The 26,888-nt window shown below is 38.2% G+C and overlaps 1 protein-coding gene, 1 long non-coding RNA gene and 1 other non-coding gene across 18 annotated transcripts in view; 1 reads left to right on the top strand and 2 right to left on the bottom strand.

Moving 5' to 3' along the window:
- Window positions 1–26,888, top strand: part of BAZ2B (bromodomain adjacent to zinc finger domain, 2B) — a 331,540-nt gene that overhangs the window by 66,892 nt on the left and 237,760 nt on the right. For 15 of the 16 annotated variants that reach the window (XM_014534088.1, XM_014534089.1, XM_014534091.1 and 12 more), the window contains one exon: window positions 8,660–9,019. The gene's annotated coding sequence lies outside the window, so the exon portion shown is untranslated. Of the gene's footprint in view, window positions 1–8,180; window positions 9,020–26,888 lie in introns of those variants that run through there. The other variant, XM_014534090.1, reaches the window with a different exon arrangement.
- LOC106724927 lies at window positions 8,155–11,155 on the bottom strand. Its single transcript, XR_001360754.1, has 2 exons — window positions 9,812–11,155; window positions 8,155–9,524 (listed from the first exon to the last, which is right to left on the bottom strand). It is a non-coding gene; the product is annotated as an uncharacterized LOC106724927 (long non-coding RNA).
- On the bottom strand, window positions 19,039–20,076 carry LOC102239039. The gene has a single exon (XR_001360753.1). It is a non-coding gene; the product is annotated as a prohibitin (transcript).

Here is a 26,888-nt window from a genome sequence, read left to right as displayed (position 1 = left end):
GCTTAATTAGACCTGATTTCTGATGTAGCTAAACTTTTTCCAGCTCAGTGAAGCACCCCAACTTCTCTTTCAGGTAATTGTCAGCAACACAGCAATAAAAATCAACACAAAGCAGATTATTATTGTAGATCGCGCAGGGAGAACAAAGGTTCAAATATTTAACTGCAACAGTGTTTGACTATATTCTGCACAATGAGAAAACCTGAAGTCATTTTCAAGGTCCACCATTTCTTACTACTTTTCAGTCAAGTCATGTTTCTAAACTTTCTAAATCTCCATTTTCTGTCTAATGAAAAGAAAATAGGATTCTACCGAGTCTCTTATCTACCTACTCCAGGCCCTCTGTGAGCATCAAATGAGATGAGGCATGGGAAAATGCTTCACAAACATTTGTTTGAACTGTAAAATGTTTGCACCTGGCTGTAAAGCAAGTTGGGTTCCTAGGCTGAAGAAACTCCAAGGAGGCTAGTCGCTAGGGAGAAGAAGCCAGGCGTTGCTCTGTGATGTCATTACCCGGCGCCCACAGCCACTGTTTCTGGGCTAGGCTGGGCTGTGGGCCACATTTTACGCCACAGGGGTCTCAGCAGCATTGGCTGTGATTTGGTGGGCTGTCACTCCAGGGTGGTGGCAGGGCCTGTGTTCCACTTGGGGGAAGCCGAGTGTTGGTTTGTTGGCACCAGGCCCGCAGTGCCGTTTCTTTGTAAATGGCCAGTGTGTGTCACAGCAGCTCCTGCATTGAGTGCCTGCCCCCTGGTAGTCAGTGCGTGTCATAGCCACCAGTCGGAGGGACACTTAGCATATTAGCCTTTTATATATAGAGACTAGAGACCTGATACACAACATCATAAAGTCGTGCTTAGTCAAAAGTCAACTTAGCCTTTTATATACATATTTAGCAGTCCAGGAGCCCTGGGGAGTGGGCCTAAGCCACAGTCAGACATCCTTAGCACTGCCACAGAGGCAGGAGGCTCCCGCCACCGCCACTGCACTCGCCAGCCGTCAGCCAGGCTTGTGGCTTGGGCTGAGCAATGCTCCCTCTGTGGGAGTGTACTGACCACCAGGGGGCAGCTCCTGCATTGAGCGTCTTCCTCCTGTTGGTCAGTGCGCATCATAGCGTCTGGTCTGCCATTCGGTCGATTTGCATATTAGCCTTTTATTATATAGGATTATAAAGGATAGTGAATTTACAGAAAGAGAGATTACAATCCCATTTACCATCGCAACAAAAAAATTAAGATACCTAGGAATAAACTTAACTAAGGAGGTAAAAGATCTCTACTCAGAAAACTATAGGACGTTGCAAGAAGACATAAACAAATGGAAGAATATACTGTGTTCATGGATTGGTAGAATCAACATCATTAAAATGCCCATAACGCCCAAAGGAATCTATAGATTCAATGCACTCCCCATTAAAATACCAACGGTATATTTCACAGACCTAGAACAAACTCTCCAAAAATTCATAAGTAATAAAAAAAAGACCCTGAATAGCTGCAGATATTCTGAGAAAGAAGAACAAAATAGGAGGGATTTCAATACCAGATATCAAGCTATATTACCAAGCCACTGTCCTCAAAACTGCCTGGTACTGGCAGAACAGACATATTGACCAATGGAACAGAACAGATAATCCAGAAATTGACCCAAGCCACTATGCTCAATCAATATTTGACAAAGTAGGCAAGAATGTACAATGGAGTCAAGACAGTCTCTTCAATAAATGGTGTTGGGAAAATTAAACAGATACATGCAAAAATATGAAACTAGACCACCAACTTATACCATACACAAAAAGAAATTCAAAATGGATAAGGGACTTAAACATAAGGCGGGAAACCATAAAAATATTAGAGGAATCCATAGGCAGCAAAATATCAGACATATGTCGTAGCAATATCTTTACCGATACAGCTCCTAGGGCAGTGATGGCGAACCTATGATACGCGTGTCAGAGGTGACATGTGAACTCATTTTTTTTGTTGATTTTTCTTTGTTAAATGGCATTTAAATAGATAAAATAAATATCAAAATAAAAGTCTTTGTTTTACTATGGTTGCAAATATCAAAAAATTTCTATATGTGACACGGCACCAGAGTTAAGTTAGGGTTTTTCAAAATGCTGACACACTGAGCTCAAAAGGTTTGCCATCACTGTCCTAGGGCAATGGAAACTAAGGAGAAAATAAACAAATGGGACTACATCAAAATAAAAAGCTTCTGCACAGCAAAAGAAACCATCAACAAAACAATAAGAAAGCCCACTGCATGGGAGAACATATTTGCCAATGTTATCTCCGATAAGGGTTTAATCTCCAAAATTTACAGTGAACTCATACTTAACCAAAGGAAGATAAACAATCCAATCAAAAGTGTCTATTTAGGGTCTACTACCCTAAATAGACACTTTTTGAAAGAGGAGATACAGAAGGCCAAGAAAACATGCTCCAAGTCACTAATTATCCGAGAGATGCAAATCAAAACGACAATGAGGTACCATCTCACACCTGTCAGAATGGCTATCATCAACAAATCAACAAACGACAAGTGCTGGAGAGGATGCGGAGAAAAAGGAACCCTCTTGCACTGCTGGTGGGAATGCAGACTGGTACAACCACTGTGGAGAACAGCATGGAGTTTCCTCAAAAAATTAAAAATGGAACTGCCATTTGATCCAATAATCCCACTTCTAGGAATATATCCCAAGAAATCAGAAAGGATATATGCACCCCTATGTTAATAGCAGCACAATTTACCATAGGTAAGATTTGGAAACAGCCTCAGTGCCCACCAGCAGATGAGTGGATTAAGAAACTGTGGTATATGTTGGGGTCCTGCCCCAGCAGGTCTAGGGGTTCCCAAGGTGTGGACGGAGTCGGCAAAGAAGGAATGACACAGAGACAGTGTTCAGTTGGTCAGCATAGCAAGGTTGTCCCTTTGTTTTTTTTCTCCTGTTACATCTGTATTTATACCAGTTGATTTTAATCCTATCCATTCTATTCCAAAGGTTAGGGCGTTTGTTATCTCCATTCCAAGGTTGTTCATAGTTAAAGTGATTAACTACCCGCCTGGCACTTAGTTAAGGGGTTTTACTGATTCCCTTCCTTAGTCCTGTTAATCCCTAACTCCAGGGAAAAATCCCCACCTGGGGAAACAACCTTTCCCGGAGAGGTGACCTTGGTTAAAACACATAGCGCTAAGAAGGGGAGCAAACATATTAAGAACAGTATGCCATATACCCCAGGTCCCTTGAAACATATGTTGTGCAGATGTTTCTTCCCTGCAGTGACTGTGTCAAGCAGCAAGGATGGACCGGCTTCCGGCAAATTCCCCCTTTTTTATTTTTTAAATGATAGCATATGTAAATCAGCGGCCACCTCTCGAATTGGGTTAAGACTTGGAAGACCTGTTTGTGACTTTGCCAACAGGTCAGTCCAAGGCTTAACCCTATATCGGCTCCCCACAGGTATACACAATGGAATACTACGCTGCTGTAAAAAGGAAGGAACTCCTACCATTCACAACAGCATGGATGGACCTGGAGAGCATTATGCTAAGCTAAATAAGCCAGTAAGAGAAAGATAAATATCACATGATCTCACTCATTTGTGGAATATAATGAACAACATAAACTGATGAACAAAAATAGATCCAGAGACAGAAGCATCTAACAAACTATTAAATCTCAGAGGGAAGGCAGGGGAGTGTTGGGGGAGGCGGTTAGAGATTAACCAAAGGGCTTGTGTGCATGCATATAAGCATAACCAATGGACACAGACACAGGGGCATGTGCTGGGGGCGGGGGGCAATGGGGTGAAAAGGAGACATATGTAATACCTTAATCAATAAAGAATATTAAAAAATAAAATGACTTACAAAGCATAATGTCAAGTTCTATTTCCAGACTACTTTATGATTTGTTTTCCCTTATGTATCTTAGACCTTCCTTAATGACTCTGGTGTGCCCAATTCCCTAAGCCAGAAATCTCTGTAGTCTTCATTCAGTTCTTCCTCTCCCTTTACTCTGTTTTCAGTTGGTCACCAAATCCACACTTTACATAAAAAAAATATCTGGCTTTAAATCCCCATAGCCACTGTCTTTTACCATCTTTCATATGCACTCTTAAGCAGTTTCTTCACCATACAGTCTGTCATCTGCACTGGCTTCACAGTTATTGTTCCCTGAAAACAAGGTCGATCATGTCACTCCTTTGCTGACCTTAGTTGGCTCTCAGGATAAATTCAACCACTTTACCATCAATGATACAGCCTCTGGCCTCCTTTTCCTCCTTCACCCTATTATTTCATAGCTCGCATTGAATATTATTGTTACAACTGAATTTCTCGCAAGTGGATGGATACCAGACCTAGTGGCACTTTGTATTTAAACTTAGTTTTGTTTTTTTTTGTGTGTTTTTTTTTTCATTTAGAATCCACCCCCTCCTCCTTCTGCCCGTCAGCTTTCAGTATTTGAGATGCAGTTCAAAAGGCATCTCTTTGATAAAGCTTTTTTTTTTAAGACTATGTCAGAATTTGTTGCCCCATCCTCTTTATTCTAGCAAAACTTTATTATTTGTATCTTTATAATGTGATTTATTTAAGTCTCTAATCTCCCAGGAATTTCACACTTTCAACATCAACCAGACTGTGAGCTTTTCATGTTTTCCAGCCTCTAGCAGAATGCACAGGATATAGCAAGACTCAAATGTTTGTTCAATGAATACAAACAAATAAAGCTTCATTAGTCTGTACCAATGAAACAGGAATAAGACATGGCAGTGGCCAGCTTGTTCTCCTATTTAGAACTCTCATTCTTTGGACTTTTTGTAGTCAGCCTTCCTAGACTTTGTTCTCTGTTCAGGGCAATTCCTTACTCTTTGAAGGTTCATGTGCAATACCTATCGTGATAAATGAGATATCCATCTTTACTTTTATATCTACCTATTTATGAACTTCTGTCTTGGTCCTAAAATAGATGCTGCTTTAAAGAAGAAAGTGCAACAATTGAGTCTTTAGTGCTGGCATAATTAGTCTGTGGGATAGGTGTAAATCATATAGAGATAATTACCAGTAATATTGGAAAGGATCTGTTTGATCATTTAATTCTTTTACAATTCTGTACATGATGAAGTACTAATTTAAATGATGATTGTAGGCAGAAGATTAAGTGCTATGGGAGCCAAGTTGTTTTATAACGATTAGTAATTATTTTGTTTTTTCCCCCCTCAACTCTATGACTATGTTGTAATTTCTCAGACAATCAAATGTGATAACATGAAAAAAGGGAAGGAATCATATTAAAAAAGAATTAAGCACAACTTCTTAGTAAGAGGGTATCAAATATTGGAGTAATTCAGTTTTAAATTTCTAGTATACCATTCTTTTTAAAAGACAGTTTTAAAAGTATAGATTAGGAAAATTATTTTAATTACCAAATTATTTGATATATTTTAGTATAAAAACTGAAGCTTTATTTTATTCAAATATAGGAATTCATCTTACGAATTTTAGATATCAATCTATGTGACTTTTTCATTTGCCAATTATTTTTTTAATTCATTGATTTACATTGAACTGCATTTCATCTTTGAGAATGTTGCAAAAATATTTTCCAAACTATATAAGTAGCCCTTGATAATGATAAAAAAATAGTTTAAAAATATTTTAAAGACACTAAAATCAAGTTCTTCACTATCACCACTTTTAATACCAACATTTTGAGGACACTTTTATTTTAAGTTCCTTCATCATTTAACCAAGGAAAAGGCAACTTTGTTTTGTTTGTGGCTTCAACTTGAAAATATATGTACATACTGTTTAAAAAACTTTTTGAACTGTGGTCTAAAATTACCTAGTAGAATGGTAGGAGTTTTTTTTTTGTTGTTTTGTTTTTGTTTTTTAATTCTTTTAGGAGTTTTTTTTTTTAAATATAAGTTTTGTATGAGTTAACCCCTTTCATTACATGTGTACCATTTTTTCTATTTCTTAGCCATATATCTAAACATTAAATTAACAAGTGAATTTTATTATGTCAAATATTTTCCCCAGAGGTTTCTTCTTTAAAAACCAGGCAATGTAAATTAAATGTCCTCATAAAACCAATTGTTTGGAAAACTAACGTGCCATCTTTAAGTCCAATATTATTTCAAAATATTATTTGAACCAAAAATTGAACCATGCTTTGCAGTATATTTTAAAGAATATTCAAATAAAAGATATATCCTTGTGGAAGAGGGCAAAGGGGGGAATAAATGGTGGTGGAAAGAGACTTGATTTTGGGTGGTGAGTGCATAATGCAGTTTGCAGATGATGTGTTATATAGAGTTGCCCACTGGAAACCTTATGGTTTTATTAACTAATACCACCCCAATAGATTCAAATTTAAAAAAAAGATATATTCTTATTCAAGCTATTCAAATATGCCATTTAACGTTATTTCAAAAAATGTTTTAAAGGAATTCTTTATGAAAATTGAGACTTGAATCTAGCCCTTTTTTATCCTTTCAAAATTGAATGTTTTTAACAATTATGCTAGTGATTGCATAAACTATCAGAAAGGGATTGCTGAAATATTATTATAATACTTTATATATAGAAATATTAGGGAAGGCCTTGTTTACTTCCAATTGTTTTAAAATACTGTTTATATGAGTAATGACCTCTAGTATATAAACATGCATGAACTTTTTTGCATGTTAGTTTCTACAGAATATCTAAATGCTAGTATTTACACTTATATTTTAATCTATATTTTTTCTGGAACAATATTAGTAAATTTTGAAATTGTAGAACTGTTGACCCAGTCATACATGTACAGAGCTTGGCCTCTGAGTTAATTAAATATGAGTTAATAATATATTAAAGGAAATTATTGTCCTTATTATAGTTATTAGGTAGTTACTCAAATTATAGCTTCAAAGGAATGCAGAGCATGGAAAACTCAGGATTAAATTATGCATTTGAACCTTAGGCCAGCTTTTACTGTACAGACAGTTTTCTGCTAAGAGAGAAATTGTATGTCATTGAAATTAAATGCTTTTCTGGGATGGAAGGTTCCAGTTTTTAATGAAATTACTGAGTGTGGTGTAGTGAAATGATTAAAATCTGTATTCCGGGAATGTGGCAGGGGAAAAAAATCAATAAGTGCTAGCACAAGCTTTGCTGCTCAATGTGAATCCTGAGAATGAAATAAACTACTACAAAAATAATAATTAAAAACATATCAGCACATTAATTTATTTAGCATCAGTCTCCTGAGCCATCATCTTCACTAATTTTTAGCATATATTTTACTATGTAATGAGCAGCCTTCTTTTCAGATATCCCTATTAGACAGGCAGTATTTCCACCCTTCCCCCAGTGCTTCAGCATTGCAATCATTGTACTTGCACTTATTATGTTACAAATGACCGAGGTAAGGCTGACATTCTCAGTGCATGCAAAAAGACCTAGTCTGCCAAGCTTTCTTTTTTTTCCCCCTAATGAAGCAGCTTTGTGAAATCTCCCCATGTGTTAATACTAATGAAGATCCTCCAGCACAATTAAACTCACAGCCAGTGGCTGAAGAGGAAACATAAAACAATAGTGTCTTTTAAGATACATTTATCCACATATATATATGTATAAATATATAGTCAAATTATTCTTCTAAAGCTTGCCTTTCCCTTGCTCTTCATCCTGAAAATTAAATTATGCAATTTTTAATTATATGAATTTGGAGACTTTAATGTGCTTTGGGGGGAAAAACACCTCAATGAAAATTTTAAAAATTATTTATCATATTGGGAATAGAGCATTACCAAGGTAAAGACTTCTTTTTAAATAATTTTTAAGAAACTATGGAGTGTGTGCAGGAAGAGAGAATGTGCTGTACTTTACCTTTAGTTTAACTTTACTGATTTCAGGATGTTGGAATTGTGAAAAATAGTAGGGTAAAAAACAAAGTTGGAAATTTTTGGAGTAGACAAATAGCATGCCTCGTGTGTAGTTTAAAGATGGAGCAATGGGCTACCAGTCTTACTTAATTTGATATTTTTACAAGTGTTCAATTCCTACAATTAGCTATCCCCCACTTTAACCTCTCAGAAATTGGGAGGGGGAGGGAGCTACTATTGAGATTACCTTTTACAGTTTTAATTTATAAATTTAAAACGGTTTACTATTTTAAAATGTTTTATTTAAATTTTAACTCCATGCATAAACATTACAGTTTAACTTGCCCGTGTTAGGGCAGTAGCGTTTAATCCCGGGACAATCTTGCGTCCTTCTTTTTATTTTATTTTGATTTCCAAACACCCACGAATTCTTGGCATATTAATTTAGTTGGCTTGTGGACTTAAACCGTATTCTGAGTTTACGGACAAAAAAGTTTAGGTGGAAATGGTTAATCTATGTTCCCTATTCTCCAGTTTACGTTTTTGAAAAATTCCGTTTTCGATCTCATTTTCTGTCCTCTCTGCTTTTAAAAGCAAAGCAAAACAAAACATGAAGTTTCCTAACTTTTTCCTGGGACCAGGAACGGTGCAAACTTAAAGCTACAGTATCCTTGGGAAGAAGAAGCAACCCCCTCCCTCCCTTGGCTCCTTTAGGAGCTGATAGGTCATTTATTATTGGAAGTGAAATGGTATAAACAATTCTCTCTTTTTTCCCTTGTTAACAGCAACTTTCATTGTTAGAGAGAGGAGAGAGAGAGAAGCCTTGTTGGTTGACGTCACTTGGTTCATGAAGCCTTCGCCTAGAAGTGAAGCTGCTGAACAAACCTTGAGAAGAATCATCTCCTGCTTCAATCTGCTGCTGGATAGGAACTAATCAGAGAGAGCGAGGCGGAAGACGGAGAAGGAGGGAGTCCAGGGCTTTCCCGATCACCAGTCTCACCTCCACTCCAACTCTCTACTTTTCTTGCAAAAATAATCACAGGAATAAGGAGGTGTTGGGCTTTCCAAAAAAACAAAAATCGTAACCTTCAACCATCCGGGGAAGACAAAAATCCCATCCACCGCAACTCAGTTCGAAAGTAAAGGTGAGTTAAAAATCCTCGGGTAAGAGGGGCGCGGGTGAAAATGAAAATTCCCAGTGTAAGGCTGGTTGAAACAGAAAAGGAGAAACTACGCTCCGGCGAGCGGGGGAGACTCCGGAGACGCTACCTCGAGGCGCTCGCCCTGCCCGCCCTGCTCGCCCTGCCGCGGCTGTTTACGCTCGCCGGTCGGTGTGTCTCTTTGTTGTGCTGGCTGCGAGGCTGGGGTGGTGCTCGGGGTCCCGAGTGGAGTTTGGGGGAGCAGGACGCGGAGATGCGCGGTCCTGGGTGGGAGGAGGGGGGGTGCGGTCTCAGGAGAACGTAAACTTTATTCCTAGCTGCCGGTGCGGGACTTCGGTCCAGCAGGGCCGCGGGCCGTGCCTCCCCGGCGCGGGCAGCTGCGGCCGCGAGTCCGCCTCCTTTGTGCCGGCCGCCCCGCTCGGCCGCCCGGCTGGCGTCTCTTTCTTCCTTCCTTCGGCTCCCAGCGCTCAGGTCGCCGCCAACAGTTTTGCTTAGTAAAAAAAAACAATCTCTGGCCTTGTGGAGATCGCTGTTCCAACCCGGGAATATCCACTGCCCCCCTTCTCGCCGGGGTAGTTGCGAGGTTCCCCCCACCCCCACCCTGTCCGCCTACTGCTGCCCTTTTTTGCCTCCGCCCCCTCTTTCCTGCAGGACCGATTAGCTGCGCCTGCCACCCCCCAGTTCGGGCCTCTGGCTCTTCCCCGCGTAGCCTGGAGCTCTGGAGTTGACAGAAACGAGCCGGGGTGGGGGTGGGGGGCAGGTGGAACTGGGAAATACCTGGAAGGTCTATTTGTCGGCACACACGGGGCTAGAGGAGCCTAGCTGTTCCCACAGTAATGTCTCGGAGCAGTTCTCCCTGGGAGCCGCCGCCAGCTCTCAACTCTTCTTGGCTCTTTTCATCCTCTTGCCCCCCTCCCCCGTTCCCTTTCGCGGCTCCCCTCCCCTTAGAGTAGTTCCACGAACCCCAGAATTGGGACTTGGGGAGGAAGGAAATGCTGGGAGAGGCAGCGCTGGCCCTGCTGTCGGGCGATTTTCCCTTCTTTTCTGGCTCTGCGTCTTTATCTTTTGTGTGTTGCTTCCTTGTAAAGGGAGAAGCAGCTGCAGCCCTTGGCCGAGTTGTGGAAATTTATCCCTTTGTGTATATTACAATATCCTCCATTTTTTTCCCTCTGCCCTCTAAACAACAAGCGTTTCGCCATCTTGGGCAATTTTTATTCCCAAGTCTCTCTCTCTTTTTTTTTTATTTTTGAGGAAGGGGAAGAAGCCTTAGAGAGGCAAAAAGTGTGTCTGGATAAGACTCAAAGTTTAGGGAATGTTCAGGGGCTCAGTGACGTCATGTAAACTTTATTGGGTATTTGTCCCAAGAGTAAATTTTTCGCTCCCGCCCCCCCCCGTTTTAAAAGACCGTCTCTCTTACTGATTAACGATAAGTTGTACTGTTTATTTTTGTGTTCTGTTCTCAAAAATGAACCTAAATGTCTACACATTGTATGATCTGGTAACAGGTGGAAAATTGTGCAAAAAAAATGGTATAAAGTTTTATAGTGTCAGTTGATATTCACCTAGCTTTTTTTGTCTACGTGCTTTTTCTTCTTTGAGGGTTTCAAATGTTATTTTTAATCTGCGTATTCCCTTTTTTATTTACCTCACTCTCTGCTGTGGAATTTTCTTTAATCAGTTTGGTTAATATTTAGGTATACTTATTTTAGATTACCTAGATTCCCTTTTGTAATTACTCTGTTTTATACATATGTGTTTATATTTTGAAAATATATAACCATTGAAAATACTTGGAGATACTGGATCCTTTTAAAATTTAGTAGCAGATATTAAGTCAAACGACTGGTGAAAATGTGGTTAGTATTTAAAATACAGAATTGATTTTAAAATATATTTTATAACCTCAAGCTATAAGCCCTGTCAGCCATTATGAAAAGATAAACAATAAAAACCAGTGTTGTTTAAATTTGCTTGTCTAAAATAGTTTTTCACCTCACAAAAGTTCAGTTGGTCACATGATCAAACTTAATGATACACTGACTGGTATATAAATAAGAGGCACTGTAAATTGAATGGGAAAGTGGAATTCTGTCTCCTGTAGTCATTTGCAGTCAGCATATTTACTTCTAACAAGGACATGAAACTGTCTGTATTTAATTTGCATTCTCTTTGTCTTCTGGGTTGGGGAAAAACATTGACTACAATTAACTAAAAAAAAAAATAATAGAAACAATTCTGAATACATGAAAAGGTTTGTCTAAGACATAAAAACTTGTATGTGGTATGTTTTATCTCTGTAGCAGTCTTCAGACTGGTATTATCTGCTATGCTTTTTATCTAGGAATTTGCTTTATGTAAAATGCTATATAGAAAGCTTGACTGAAGTGAATGTCTGCCATTTATGTGAATTGTAGGTAGGTAAAAATGTTTAAATAGTTATAAGCACATAGAACAGATGGTTCTAAATTATACATGCAACAAAGGACTAGAAGATTTGGCAGATTACAAATGGCAAGCAACAGAGGATAAGCAGTTTAAGAAAATGGTAGTTAAATATATTTGATGTCTCATACCTATTGTAAACACTATACACATTGTTACTGTGCTGCATAATCAATAATTTGGGCAACATCGAGGCACTTGTGTCAGATAGAAAAAAGTAAGATTTTACAAATGTTTGAAATGAATGGTTAAATGTAAAATTATTTTAAGCCTATGATGACAAATAAGTTTATTTTTTTAGGAAATCAAATTGTATGTTTTAAACATAGGAAGTTATTTATGAGAACTTAATACTGTTGTAATCATGTAATGGTTTGGAGAGAAGTAGGTACTTATTTTAAAATCCAGAGAATAATATCTTTACTGTTCTCATATGTTAAACTAATATTGAAGTATAACACATTTAAGTCTTTCAAACACTACTGAAAAATATTTTTAGACTATTCAGTCTTGGAAATGCACTTATTAGACTTACTGTTGACATAATTTACTAAGTACTTATTAAATGAAGAATATATTTTAGTATTAATATTTGAGTTTTGTGCATAACATGATAATGATTTTACTTGGTGAATATAGTTCATTCAATTTTTAAAATGTAAAGATTTTTTTAATGTAGTTTTTGCCTTTCTAGAAGTATCTGAGTAGTTATAACTAGCATTTTCAAAAGATAGGGAATAATTTAAAGTATCCAACTTGGCAGAAATTTGTTTTTATTTTTATGAACCATTTATTTAAAATTCATATGACTGTAATGGAAACCTTGGAATTTTAGAACTGTTGCCCTTTCTCCTATTTCTTTGTTTGCATGTTTATTAGAACTGCACTGTAAAGGAGCAGATGTTTTGCCCAACATCCTGATGTGTTGCTTTTTCTTATGGGAGTGCATAACTGTTCCTTCTGATGCATCAACTTGACAGCTGGTTGATTTCATGGAGCTGCTAAGAAGCCATTAGTGGTGTCATTGAATTGAAACAGAACAGTCACTCCCAGCTTGAACTGCAATTGTTAATGTCTTTGTTGCTACTTTTGTGTTACTATACAAGATGTAGGATATCACAGTTGCTTGAAAGTTCATGTTTTTTCTGTCTCATCTCCTTGAATTAGTGAAAGTATGTGTTAAAACTTGATTACTTTTAGATTTAAAGATTTCTCAAAGAAAGAGATTTTAAGTTGTTATTTGAGGTGTTTTTCTTTGTGTGTGTGTTTTTTTTTACCTAGTCCTTGCTAGAACTACCAAAAGAAGATATGATTTATCACAAACTAAGTAATGTGGTGATTTTGACTCCTAGATAAAATTGTGTCATCAAGGTTTAATGACATTTAATGTACTTGATATCCTGAGGTACTCTTTAAATTACCTAGTTAGGTATTTTATGAGATTTTTAAATTATAAAGTTAAATATTTCATACCATGAGGTTTTAAAAATATTGTGCTTTATTTAACAAATATTTAGTAATTTGATTAAATATTTGTTTAAACTTTTGTTGCAGAAGATATTCAGAAAAGAATTGTTGAGGAAATGGGCAGCTTTGTGTTTAATTTTCTTTATAAAGTAATGAAGATATTATTAAAGAATTGTCATTTAATTATTTAAAAAATTGAAATAATATATTTATTTCACTAATAACTTTTTTTGATAGTTCCAACTGTCAAACTGTGGTACTAAAATGGTCATTCTTTTGGTGCCTATGCTCTATTTTTTCTGATTATTTGCTGCCTTTTTCTTCTTGGTGGGAGAAGAGATAAGAAGGAAAGAGGAAAAACAGTGATAATCCCAACAGGAAAAAAAATGAACTTTTCTGCAAGAAGACTTTAGGATGATAAGTTTAAAGATATAATGTAGTTTATTACTGTTAAAAGATTTTTCTAGTCCTAATATTTATTGACTTTTAATTTTTAAATCTTTAAATACATTATACATTTAAACAGATTTTCAGAGCATAAAATTTATATTTCAGATAAAATAGTTTGCTTTTAAAATACTTAAAGTGTAAAATTGATGATTAGAATATATAATTTGCGGAGTTAAATCCCATTAAAAGACTTACTATACAAAATAAATACATTTTAAACACTTATCATACACTGTTGAGTGATTCCAGGATTATAGTTTCCTGAAATCGTAAGTTTATAGATCATACATTACTGAGACTAAAGTTAAGATTTATATTGAGGTAATATGCTTTCTCCACCCTTCTATATAACAGCCACATAGTTTCTTAAAAAGAAAATCATTACCTTAGCCTGTGATAAAATTTTTAAGAAATACATTTACTCATAACATATTTGTGTCAATGCAGATAGTCTCAAGTTAAATTGTGTAAAATTGAGTTATATAGTAAATGAAAAAATTTTTAAAGAAATCTGAATTCTTAGCTTACTTTTAGTACCCCATAATTTAAGTAGGAATTTTTCCTCATTGGGTTTCATAAAGGAGGGCAGTTCTAATTACAAGAGTCAAAAAAAGCTTAAAACTTTATAAGTATTTTAATTTATATTAACGTTGATATTTTGGGCAATAAATATATTTAATTTACAGTTACATATGGAGTTATAAAATATTGACATCTTTGCTGAAAGAAAAATAAAATGAATTTTCATGACTTTTAAATCAATTTTGAATGTTATATGATTTGTGACAAATCAATACAGTTTGAGATATAAAATATTTAATAGTCCTTATATTTGTAAGTTAAAAATTGAGTTTTCAAAATGAATAGGCTTTTTAAAGAGTATGAGGCATATTTCAAAAATTACTGTACAAGATAGGGAGTTTTCAACTTGTTTTTTAAAATAGTTATGTGTAGACCTAGCAGGTTTTTCTCAGTGGTTAGAGTATTGGCCCAAGGACTGAAAGCTCCCGGGTTCGGTTCCCATCAAGGAAAGTACTTCCATTATAGCAGCGGTTCTCAACCCTTTGGGGGTCCAACGACCCTTTCACAGGGGTCGCCTAAGACCATCGGAAAACATATATAATTACATATTGTTTTTGTGATTAATCACTATGCTTTAATTATGTTCAGTTTGTAACAATGAAATTGGGGGTCACCACAACATGAGGAACTGTATTAAAGGGACGCGGCATTAGGAAGGTTGAGATCCACTGCGTTACAGGCTTCGATCCCCTGCCCCAGTCGTGCTAGTGCGGGATGCCTCTGTCTCTCTCCCTCCCTCCCATCCTCTGAAAAATCAATGGAAAAAAAAATATCCTTGGGTGAGGTTTAACAGTAGTTATTTTTATAATATATGAAATTTGACCTGTACTTAGGTTTTTGAATGCTTTTCATTCAAAATAAAAATTGTGTTAGAAATGATACTAATAATGAAGGTGATATATAGATAAGAACCCTTACTAATTTGGTTTGTTCACATGTATGCATGTGTACATAAGGAAAAAGGAGCATTTGTTTGGAAGGTGGTGGTTGTATTGGTACTTAAGCTATATGTGGACATAATTGTGTGTTTTTCCTCTGTTTTCTCCTCTTAACACTTTTCCACAAGCATGCACTCATTAATCAAAGACGGTGCACTCCTGCTGAGGGCAGAGAGGTTCATCAAATTGGCAGTCAGTTTGGTGTAAAGAACGGTGTACTGAAGCTCTTAACTCACTGGGACATAAATAAATCTAAGGTCTTTGTATGCAAACCCTGGAGGTTAATACTGTATAATTCAATGTCCTGTCTTTGTTTTTATGATTGATGTTTTTGAATGTTTCAGGCTTGATGCAAGTCTTCTAGTAGGTCAGGTTTGACAATCTGATTGGCTGAAGTAAGAAAGCATTTGGTTGTCAGGACTTTGAGTATGCTGCAGAGATTTTGATTTTTTTTCCCCCTACAAGATCATTGTCATATTGCCTGAGCTGTTATAGGAATGTCCCAATGATTGACATCCCCTGCTGTGATAATGGACCCAGTGCATGAAATGCCAATAGTTTGGTCCTATTTGTTCCGAAGCTTACTGCTATTTGTATCCTTAACAGAGCTAACATGTAGAACAAGCAAAACTACTGGGATTTCTCTGTAGAAATAGGGCAGGGATTTGGCTTTAACATGAAGTGGTTGCATATTCATAATTTAAGAACAGCTGGTTACAGCAAGCACATAGTCATTTGCAAGCTATTATAAACCATTCCACTCACACATGGAGCCTGTGCTTGGTGGATTTTTTTTTTTTTTATTGATCTACCTGCATTTAAAATCTGGTCACTGCTGCCACAGAAGCTCTTCATTTTAGCTGTGTTTGCAACATAGAACAGCTTCAATTTAAAATATTTAATTTAAACTAAATGCTGAATAAAATGAAGAAGCTTTGGAGGAACCAAGTGTAAAAGGTCATTAATATATTACCCATCATGTATCTCATCTTGGCCCAAACCAAACAAATCTAGATTATACAACCATTATAATTTTTGGAAAATTATGTTTTATGACTTTGATCATAGATAAATAACTGAATTATCTTTGATTTGAAAATACTATATTTTATAGTTATGTGTAGTTTTAGGAAACTGTAATTGATTAGCCTATAAAACAATTTCATCCAATATGCAGAAAAGTGACTACTTTTAGTTTATGAGTGCTGTAAGGCAAAATGGGAAGGAAAATCAAGACATTATAATTGGATTAGGATAATGCTAAACATAAAACTAGAAAGATAACTCTAATTTTTTAGAAGGAATCTAATGAGGTCTCTTCTGCTTTCTGGGTCATATCTGGAATATTAAGCACAACTGTGGTCTTACAGTATTTAAATGATAATGTGTAAACTAGTTGTGCTATGATAGTTTCCTGCATGTTGTGGGAGAGGAAAATACCTTCCACATTTCAAGCTTTCAGTGAGAAGAGCGGAAGGAGAAAAAAGTTAAATGTGATTCAGATATCCTTGTAGGAATCACAGGGAGCTCTAGCTCTGCCTTGATTTGTGTATGTTAAAAGGAATGGATACCTCAGTGATTTACAATGACGGTGATTATGCTGAGCTTTCCACACAACATAGTGTTAGGTTCACATGTGCATGCATGTGTTTGTCTCCACACCAGATGATAAAGTAGCTTTCAGCACTTCAAGGTTGAGTACCAGTCCTAAGAGTACATTTTACTCTTTCTTGGCTTCACAAATGGCTGGATATGTTAGTAATATAACAGAATATATGGCCAAATTTAATCTAGCTGATGGTAGGCTGTACTTTTTTTCAAATAATAAATTCAAAGGTTATTAAAGGACGACATGGTACATTTTAGTTTTGAGTTGTGTAGGGTAATAACTATATATATAGTTAACTTGCCATTATTTGAGGTTAAATTAGTCATTTTGTGAATTATTCTATGCCCTTTTTTTCTCTCCCTTTGACTATTGTCCCTTCAGCTATTTCCCTGCTCTTTAGCATCTCATCACAGAATAAGCTATGGAAATAAAAGGGAGTAAAATTCAAATAAATCTAATTTCCCTCCCTTTCCCACTTGATAAATCAGATGGACAGAAGACCTTATATTTTCACCAAAATGAAGGTTTTGGGGATCAGCGAAGCCGTGAGGCCTCCTGCCCCGGGATCAGCCGAGCCGCGAGACCTCACGGCCCCGGGATCAGCAGAGCCGCGAGGCCTGATGGCTGTGGGGGGGTGGGGGGGGCTCTGGCCGGAGCCCAGCCAGAGCGAAGGCCTGGGTCCTGGGTGCCAGAGGAAAACTGGTGCCAGCAGCCAAGGGAAGGGAAGGCCTATTGCATGAATCTCTTCGTGCAACAGGCCTCTAGTATTTATATAAAAAAGAAATATGAGGTAATGGACTCAATTTTAAAAATACTAGTAATCCAATAAAACAGTAGACAGTTTAGCCATTGCTTAAGAAATAAATCGACTAACTAAAAACAACCACAGGAGAATCACAGGTATTTGGTATACTCATTGTTTTAGTATAATAAAAGGGGAAAAGGGGGGGGGGCAGCTACCTTCATTCGTCATGTTAAAACAATGCTGTCTTCAAACATAATCTTGGAGAGCTGTGGATTAAAATTTGTGAAAGCTCAGAATAGGGCAGAGATAACTACTGGTTGGAATCATTAGAAAGGCTCTTTGGTTTAAGTAGCATTGAATTATACCAAGAAGAATGAGTAAACTGAATATTCAGAGATCCAAAAAAGAACACCATGAGTCCCCTATATGACAAATAAAGCACTGGGCACTGGGAGTGGTTGTGGTTCTGCAACCTTTTTAAGGTCACCCTGTTCCACACTTCTCCTATAAAGAAAAGAAAATGTTATGGGATCTTCTTTTTTCTCCATAGCTTTCACAATTGATTGCGTAGCTTTCTCTAGAGAAGGTGGGTTAATCAGTTTCAATGATAGGTGTTGTTTGTAAAGGCAGGTTAAAATAGACAAAACTGCCCTTTTTGGTCAAAGTTACTCAAAATGTTGTGTTTCACATGGCATTAACCAGAACTATTTCCTACTTTGTTCTTTTCCTGTGCTTTTATAAATGTTTTTTCTTGAACGTGTGGTCATATCTGCTAACAACATTGAGCAGGGAGAATATCACCTTGCTTTCCCTTTTCTCAATTTCCAAGGGGATTCGATAACTGACTCAAAAAATTCTTCTACTTTTTTTTAGTTCCTTTGGATGAATGAAGACGGACAATAACTTGTAATTACATTAGTCCTGAATTTCACTAATAATAGAAATCACACTAAAAATAGAGAGTATGACAAGGAAAGATAAAAAAAAATTCAAACATAAATGTACAAGTTCTTATTTTCAGTGGTTAGTCTTTACCTAACTTTATTATTGCTGTACTAAGATAATGAAATTGGTTTTACTTTCCTTATTTTCAATATTGTGATGAACATTTGCTTGCAAGAAATGTTCAGAAGAAAACCTTAAAACTTTTACATAATCATTTTTTGTTATGAGGTAAGTAAAAGGTGGAAATAGAAGGCTATTTTATGTCTGAGTTTAGAGAGAAGCCATACTTACATCTTTTCCGGTTTCTATGATGACACTAGAGGCCCGGTGCATGAAATTCGTGTACTCAGGGGGGTCCCTCAGCCTGGCCTGTGCCCTTTCGCAGTCCGGGAGCCCTCGGGGGATGTCCAACTGATGGCTTAGGCTGGCTCCCGTCGGACATCTGGCAGTCGGACATCCTTAGCACTGCCATGGAGGCAGGAGAGGCTCGCGCCACTGCAACTGTGCTTGCCAGCCATGAGCCCCGCTCAGGGCCTCTGGCCGAGGGGAGCACACTGACCACCAGGGGGCAGCTCCTGCATTGAGCGTCTGCGCCATAGTGGTCAGTGCACATCATAGCGACCAGTTGTTCCATTGTTTGGTTGATTTGCATATTAGCCTTTAATTATATAGGATGGTTGAAACATACTTTGGAACTTCTTGTAAGAAAGATTATTAACATAAACCATTATGGTGACAAAAAAAAGCAGGAAAGCTCATCTTGAGGATCTGAAACAAATCAGGGAGCAGTCTGTAAGTCTCAGGATGATGTGTTTCTTTTTTTTTTAGAGGTCTGAAGTGATTTTACTTTTATTTCCTTCACTTTAAGCCAATGATGAAATTTCACAGTGATCCTGGGGTAGGGGCAGAAGGAACACAATGTTAAGAATCCTCAGGGCTGTGGCCACGGGGCGGAGCAGGTGCGGGCAGGGCAGGCCTCACTGGGGGAGTCGGCAGGTAGGTGATGTTCCGAGAGCGGGAGAGCTGGTAGGCGATGTCCTCCGCGGCTTCCAGCTTGCGCAGCTCGATCAGGCCATCGCCCGCAGTAGCAAGCGAGTTTGCGATCAGCGCGGCGGCTTTGGCATCGCCCTCAGTAGAGATGATGGCTGCCTTCTTATGCTGCTCCGCCTTTTCCACCACAAATCTGGCCCTCTCCGCTTCCTGCTGGGCCACCTGTTTGGCTTCTACCGCTTCTGTGAACTCCTTCCCGAAGGTCAGATGCGTCAAGGACACGTCATCCAGGAGGAGCCCGAAGGTCGCGGCTCGCTCTGTCAGGTCGTCGCTCACCTGTCTGGAGACCAGCTCTCTCTGGGTGATGAGTTCTTCAGCGTCAAAGCGAGCCACCACTGACTTGAGGGTCTCTGTGGTGATGGAGGGCAGCACGCTCTCGGCATAGCCCTCTCCGATGCTGGTGAAGATGCGGGGAAGCTGGCTAGCGACTGGACGGAAAAGGATACGCAGGGTGATGTTGACATTCTGTAAATCTTTGCTACCAGTGATGACTGGCACGTTACGGGGTTGAGAGCGGCAGTCAAAGATAATCGGTTTCTGTACCCAAGGGATGAGAAAGTGAGTCCCTTCCCCCACCACGATGTCCTGCACTCCACGGAACCGGTCAAAGATGACAGCTCTGTGCCCAGCATCCACATTATACAAGACCGAGTTCGCCACGCCTCCCGCAACGGCTAAGGCCAGGCCAAATTTGCCAATGGATGAAAACACTTTGGCAGCCATGTCTCCTTCTGCCGGACCCACTCACACCTGCTTCTACTCTGACCTCCACAAGGCTTCCCCCAGTTTCTCCTTTTATGGCTTGTTAGTGTAGCATACTGCAAGCAATAGGTCTGTGAGGCAACAGTAACTGACAGGTTGTGGGTCAGATCTCTATTTTAAAAGAGAGGCTACTTCAGAGCTAATGGAAGTGTTGTTAGGAGGTGGGTAGGAACAACAAAAAGGATAAACAGTTTCAAGGAAGGCTTTTAAATGAGGTTAAGTGGAGTGGAGCATTGTTATGTAATTGAGTATCAAGATATTCTCCATTGCCCTGGCAAGCATGACTCAGTTGGTTGGAACAGTGTCCACAGCGTCCAGTGCACTGGAAGGTTGAGGGTTTCATTCCTGGACAGGGCAGGTACCTACATTGGGTGTTTGATTCCCAGTGGGGGCATGTAGCAGAGGCGATTGATCGACGTACCTCTCACATCCATATATCTCTCTCTAAAATCATTAAGAATTAAAAAAAAATAAAGATTTCCTTCATTGTGGTCTAAGTGTCATAACATTGAATTCCTGTGCATTGTCATTAATATTTTCTGCAAGCTTGTTGAAAAAATAACTCTTATCTATAATCAGACCTTGGGGATTTGAAGTCGGAAGTTAAAGGGTTAGGGAAGGGCTGTGTAAACAGTAAACAGTTGGTCCAGGAAGAGAACATGTAGTAACTTTGGCAGGTTAGGTAAAAGCTCTCCTTCCCCTTCCTTCTCCAGAAAGTCTGTTCATAGGTGTACATGCCAAAACTCATAAAAGAAAAGAATTTGTTTAAAGAATGTGTAAGTGCTTTTGTACTATGTGTGAAATGGGAGGGTAGGAGGAAGCCATGCTCAGGAAGAAGGAAAAAAAGCCAACTAGAAAGTGATTAGAGTTTACTGGGTTTTGTTTGTTTTTTAATGAAGTGTGCTATGACATATAGTACCTTGAATTTGACCTTTTTCATCTTAATGTGAGACACCTTTTGAACTAGGACATTTTTTGCGACTCATTGCAAATATTTTATTCGAAGTAGGTAGCATTTGATATGTTGCAGCTGAAGTCCAGAGGTACCAACTAAATTAATTACATGTATCTGGCATGTTTGCTTCTGTATTTGTAATCTCAGCTCTTCACAAGTGAGCTAAAAATAATCCTGTAGTTATCCAGAGAAACAAATAAAAAACGCTTATTAGTTTCTCATGTTTAGTACTATTGTGATGTGCTAATAATCTTATATTAGGCAGTGGTGATTAGTTAAATAAATTGATCACTAAATTGAGAAACAAGAATCAGGTCAACATCTATCTTAATAACTGGAAACAGTTCAGGGTGCCCAGAATAAAATGTATGGCCTGTAATATGCTCAAGGAGTTCGTAATTTATTTAGAGAGAGTCTGTACATAGAGTCAAGTCTTGTCTTTTGTGAGTTTAACTTACGGAAATTCAATTATTTATGTTAGGAAAATAACTGGGGGTGGGGAAGGAAAAACAATTTTAATGGCCATCATTTACTCAGTGAACTTCTGGTCTAGGTGGGATACATGAATCAGGTGCTTTCTGTTCCTCAGTAGCTCTTGCAGTGTGAGTGTGTTACAGTAAATGTGGCTCTTAGGTCTTAATGTAAATATTTTTTGTGTATCATAGCTTCTAATGGCAGGCCAGCTATGAGTATCTGGAGCTCAGTAAATGATACTCGTTTTAGTGCTAGTGGTCAGATTGGTTGTGTTGGACTTATCAAGAAACAATATATTCATCTCTAGTGTGGTCCATGTCAAAGTTAATATTTACTATATTTTAATACAACCTACCGACTAGATATTACCCATACTCCCCTACCCCCAATAATATGAGTTTATACTGTATGTGAAGATAGCATGGTTCAGGATAGTTCATATGCTTAAGTATTGCTATTGATATCTCTAAATGTAAAGGGGAAAAATGGTTGGAATTAAAGGGGTTCAATTTCAGTTGGGCTTTAAAGGAGGTTGTAGATACTTTATCTTAGAATGGCAATCTGAACAAAGAAATGGATGGAGGGAAACCTACCTAAAATTTGTTTGAAAATAGTAAGAAAGTTAGAAAGGGAAATTTGGGTTAGCTAATAGATTTTTAAGCAGAGTTGTGACATGATTAAAAAGTTGTTTTAGAAAGAAGGGGTTCAATTTCAGTTGGGCTTTAAAGGAGGTTGTAGATACTTTATCTTAGAATGGCAATCTGAACAAAGAAATGGATGGAGGGAAACCTACCTAAAATTTGTTTGAAAATAGTAAGAAAGTTAGAAAGGGAAATTTGGGTTAGCTAATAGATTTTTAAGCAGAGTTGTGACATGATTAAAAAGTTGTTTTAGAAAGATAGATGCTGGGGTCCAACCCCAGCAGGTCCAGGGGTCCCCAAAGGTGTGGACGGAGTCGGCGAAGAGAAGGACTCACAAAGGCGGCATTCAGTTGATCAGCATGATTGGGTTCTCCCTCCAGGATCTCCAGCCAAGTTCTGTCTAGGTTCTCCATCCAGGTTCGGTCGCCAGGTTCTATCCAGGTTCTCCTGCCATGTTCTGTCTAGGTTCTCCAGCCAAGTTCTGTAGCCAGGTTCTGTCCAGGATCTTTTGCCATGTTCTCTCCCTAGGTTCTGTCTCTAGGTTCTGTCTCTAGGTTCTTCAGCCAGGTTCTCTCGCTAGGTTCTGTGTTCTGTTGTCTTGTTACATCTGTATTTATACCAGTTGATTTTAATCCTATCAATTTCTATTCCAAAGCTTAGGGCGTTTCTTATCTCCATTCCAGGGAGTAAAGATTATGTGGCTTAAGTGTGATTGTTCTTAGTTAAAGTGATTAACTACCCGCCTGGCACTTAGTTAAGGGGTTTTATCCCCTCCCTAACTTCAGGGAAAAATCCCTACCTGGGGAAACAACCTTTCTCGGAGAGGTGACCTTGGTTAAAACACATAGCGCCAAGAAGGTGAGCAAACGTATTAAGAACAGTATGCCATATACGCCAGGTCCCTTGAAACATATGCTGTGCAGACGTTTCTTCTCTGTAGCGACTGTGTCAAGCAGCAAGGATGGACCGGCTCCCGGCAGATAGAGTTGGAAGAAATCTGTTAAATGGAAAGAAAGACCAGTGTTTATTGTAGAAATTGGTGTCAGTTGGTAATGACTAGATTAGTAGCAATGTGTATGGGCAGAGGGATAAATATCAGGTACATAATAATTTAAAGGAATGAGGTTGAGCTAGTTTGTGGAGGTAGGAGATTGTATTACCTTATGTTCAAATCTATTTCACATGACTATAACAATAATTTGATGTAGTTGAACACTTATTTTCTCCTTTTAAGATGATGTAAGTGAGAACTAGAGAGATTGGCTGTGGCTTACCACTTGTCAGTAGTTAGATGTTTTTTCTAATACATCATACAACCGCATGATGAGTTTAGTTTAAGACAAACTCCCATCTGTTTTTTAAAACCCTTTTACATGCCTCCTGGTATATCAAATTATACATAGATGAATAATCACATCCAGCTAGCCTAATATTTTATATTTGTGTTTATTGTTCTGTGTGTGTTTGTACCACTGGAAAACATCAGTTTCTGAAAACCACTGGGAGATAGGAAGCAGCATGTTCTAAACATATTACAGATATGTCATACTTGGATATAGAATTTCATGATGCCATGATTTTGCACCCGATGTACTCAGTATGCAATTCATATTTCCCTTCTTTTTTCTTGGTAAAATCTGCTTATTTTTGAATACTATTGTGGAGAGTTACTTTTGTGAAATCCTTCCAACCCTCTTCCTCACCACACAGCTATTTGCTTCTTCTCTGTGTCCCAATATAATGCTAATAGTGCAACATGTGCATATAGATAGATAGATTGATTCTCTCCTTCCTACTTTTATAAATAATGTTTCTATGAACATTTTTATGCATAATGCTTTTTTTATTTGTTGTTGTTTGCATTATTTCGTGGGATAAATTCCCAGAAATGCAATTACTAGGTCAAGGGCTTGGGATAATTTAAGGTTCTTAATATATGTATTATGAACTTGGCTTTTGAAAGAATTATATGAGTTTATATCTCTCTAGCAATATATAACTGCACCTATTTTACCATACCTTCATTGCATTGGGTATATGTGTCATTTTTAGTTCTTGCTAATTCCATTTTGAAAAGTTGTACCTTATTTAATCTGCATTTATGTGACTAGAGTGAGCATTTTTGTCAGTATCTTAACCTGTTGTATTTCTCTTTGACATTTGCCTGTTATTGCACTGAAATCTTAGTGTATATATATGATATTTACAAATTCTTCTAAGTATTAATGATATACTTGTATTACATTTACTATAATTATTTTGCATATGTATTTTTTTTTATTTTAGAGAGGAAGGGAGAGGAAAAGAGAGATAGAAACATCAGTGATGAGAGAGAATCATAGATCAACTGCCTCCTGCATACTCCCTACTGGGGATTGAGCCCACAGTGCTGGCATGTGCCCTGACTGGGAATCAAACCATGACCTCCTGGTTCATAGGTCGATACTCAACCATTGAGCTACACTGGCCAGGCTATTTTGTATTTTAATACTTCTTTATTTACAGACATGTGAAAATTAACTTGCCCAGTTATTTAGATTTTATATTTTACTAGAGGCTGGGTGCACGAAATTCATGCACGGGTAGGGTCCCTAGGCTTGGTCAGCAATCAGGTCTGATCTGTGGGGCGACTGGTGGGGCGATCAGGGGGCCTCTGCTGGTACCTGCCTTGGCCAGCCTAGCACCACCTGGTCGCTGGCCCTGGCCCCCGCCGCCACCGCTGGTTGCCTGCCTCTGTGGGGTGACCGGTGGGGTGATCGGGGGGGCCCCTACTGGCACCTGCCTTGGTTGGCCTGGTGCTACCCGCTCGCCAGCCCTGCCCCGATTGCCCCACCGCCACCACCAGTGGGGCAATTGGGGAGCCCCCTGCTGGTACCCGCCTTGGCTGGCCTGGGACCTGCGGGCTGGGGGAAGCTCCTGCATTGAACGTCTGCCCCCTAGTGGTCAGTGCACGTCATAGCAACCAGTCATTCCACCGGTTGTTCTGCCATTCGGTCGATTTGCATATTAGGCTTTTATTATATAGGATAGGATTATTATTAAATCTTTATTGGTGAAAGTATTATATATGTTCCCCCTTTTTCCCTTCTACCTGCCGCAACCCCCTACCCAGGCCTTTACCAACCTATTGTCTGTGTCCATGTGTGTTATTTAGATTTTAAAAAACATTTTCCATTTTTGTTTGATGTGATTTTTTCCTTTTTTTTTTTTTGCTAGTAAAATTGTTCTTTAATGCACATGTTAAGGCCCAATTTCCCATCAACATTTGTTATCTATATCACATTTCCATTTGTATACTCTACTAGTAAAATCTCTATTATAAGGAATGTTGAAGTAGATAACTGCTGGCCAACTTTTTAAACTATTGTCAATTTTTTGTTGTTTTGCTTCTACCTCTTGTAGCAAAATACTTAGATGTTGCTGGTTTTTAATATTTGAGGTAAACAACATGGTGAACTGGGCAACATACATAGAGATCGAAAATGTTTTCTCCTAAAACTTTTTCTCTGAATCTCTTGAGGTCTGTGTTATGAGTACACCTGTGATTTTATGTTTGAAGATCAGCCTTTGATTTAGGCATTTCCCCTGTTTCACGGAGAGCTTGGCATACTGGCAGATATGTGTGTGTGTGTGTGTGTGTGTGTGTGTGTGTGTTGCGGGGGGGTTGGGAAATGGCCACCCTGTAATACTGTGGATTATGAGTTTTGTATGGTGAGTCAGTGCTTACTTATGTCTGCTTAGTCAAATTTGATCATCACCTGCAAAGCTGGCTCCTTTTCAACCCTAATAATAGGTTGAGGGAAATTAAAAAAATGAGGCTAAAGGTAGCCCTTGATGTTTTTTTGCTATGTGAACATGGGTCCCAATCTTTGTGATACCCACTTCTCATATAAGCCTTCCATGTTCCTAAACTTTAATTCTGCAGGTTATGGGATGGGACATTACGTAATATTCTCATTTATTTCCTAAAATCTGTACCTTTTAGTACCTTGGGGTATATGTTTGTGGAATCAGTCTTGTTATAATATTGTTCTTTTCCCTGGCTTCTTCTTTGATGATGGCGTTCCAACCACTGGTTTTGGCTCTTTTTGGTGGGTTTTTTGAGTTTGATAATGCAGATGGATGCTCTCTTACTTAGATATTAAGGTTTTCTTCATATAACCAGAAAAGCTTTTCAGAAGGGATTATACCATTTTATACTTCTGCCACTGGACTCTAAGAATGTTTGTTTTTTAAATTGTCTTCTTAATGGGAATAACTTCATTTTAATTTGTATATCTTAACTAATTTTATTTTTTATTGCTTTATGGATTTTAGAGAGGTAAGAGAAAAACATCAACTCATTATTCCACTTACTTATGTATTTATTGGTTGTTTCTTTTTTTAAAAAAATTAAATCTTTATTGTTCAGATTATTACAGTTGTTCCTCTTTTTTCCCCCCATAGGTCCCCTCCACCCAGTTCCCACCCGACCCCATGCCCTTAGCCCCCGCCACTGTCCTCATCCATAGGTGTAAGATTTTTGTCCAGTCTCTTCCTGCACCCCTCACACACCCTTCCCCCTGAGAATTGTCAGTCCACTCCCTTTCTATGCCCCTGCTTCTATTATACTCACCAGTTTACTCTGTTCATCAGATTTTTTTATTGACTTCATTTTTAGATTCACTTGTTGATAGATATGTATTTGTTGCCACTTTGTTGTTCATAATTTTTATCTTTACCTTTTTCTTCTTCTTCCTCTTCTTAAAGAATGCCCTTCAGCATTTCATATAATACTGGTTTGGTGGTGATGAA

The sequence above is a fragment of the Myotis brandtii genome, unplaced genomic scaffold (genome assembly GCF_000412655.1).
Source record: "Myotis brandtii unplaced genomic scaffold, ASM41265v1 scaffold125, whole genome shotgun sequence".
NCBI classification, from domain to species: domain Eukaryota; kingdom Metazoa; phylum Chordata; class Mammalia; order Chiroptera; family Vespertilionidae; genus Myotis; species Myotis brandtii.
Note: the sequence above shows the minus strand (reverse complement) of the source record. Positions and strands in the feature narration are given on the sequence as shown.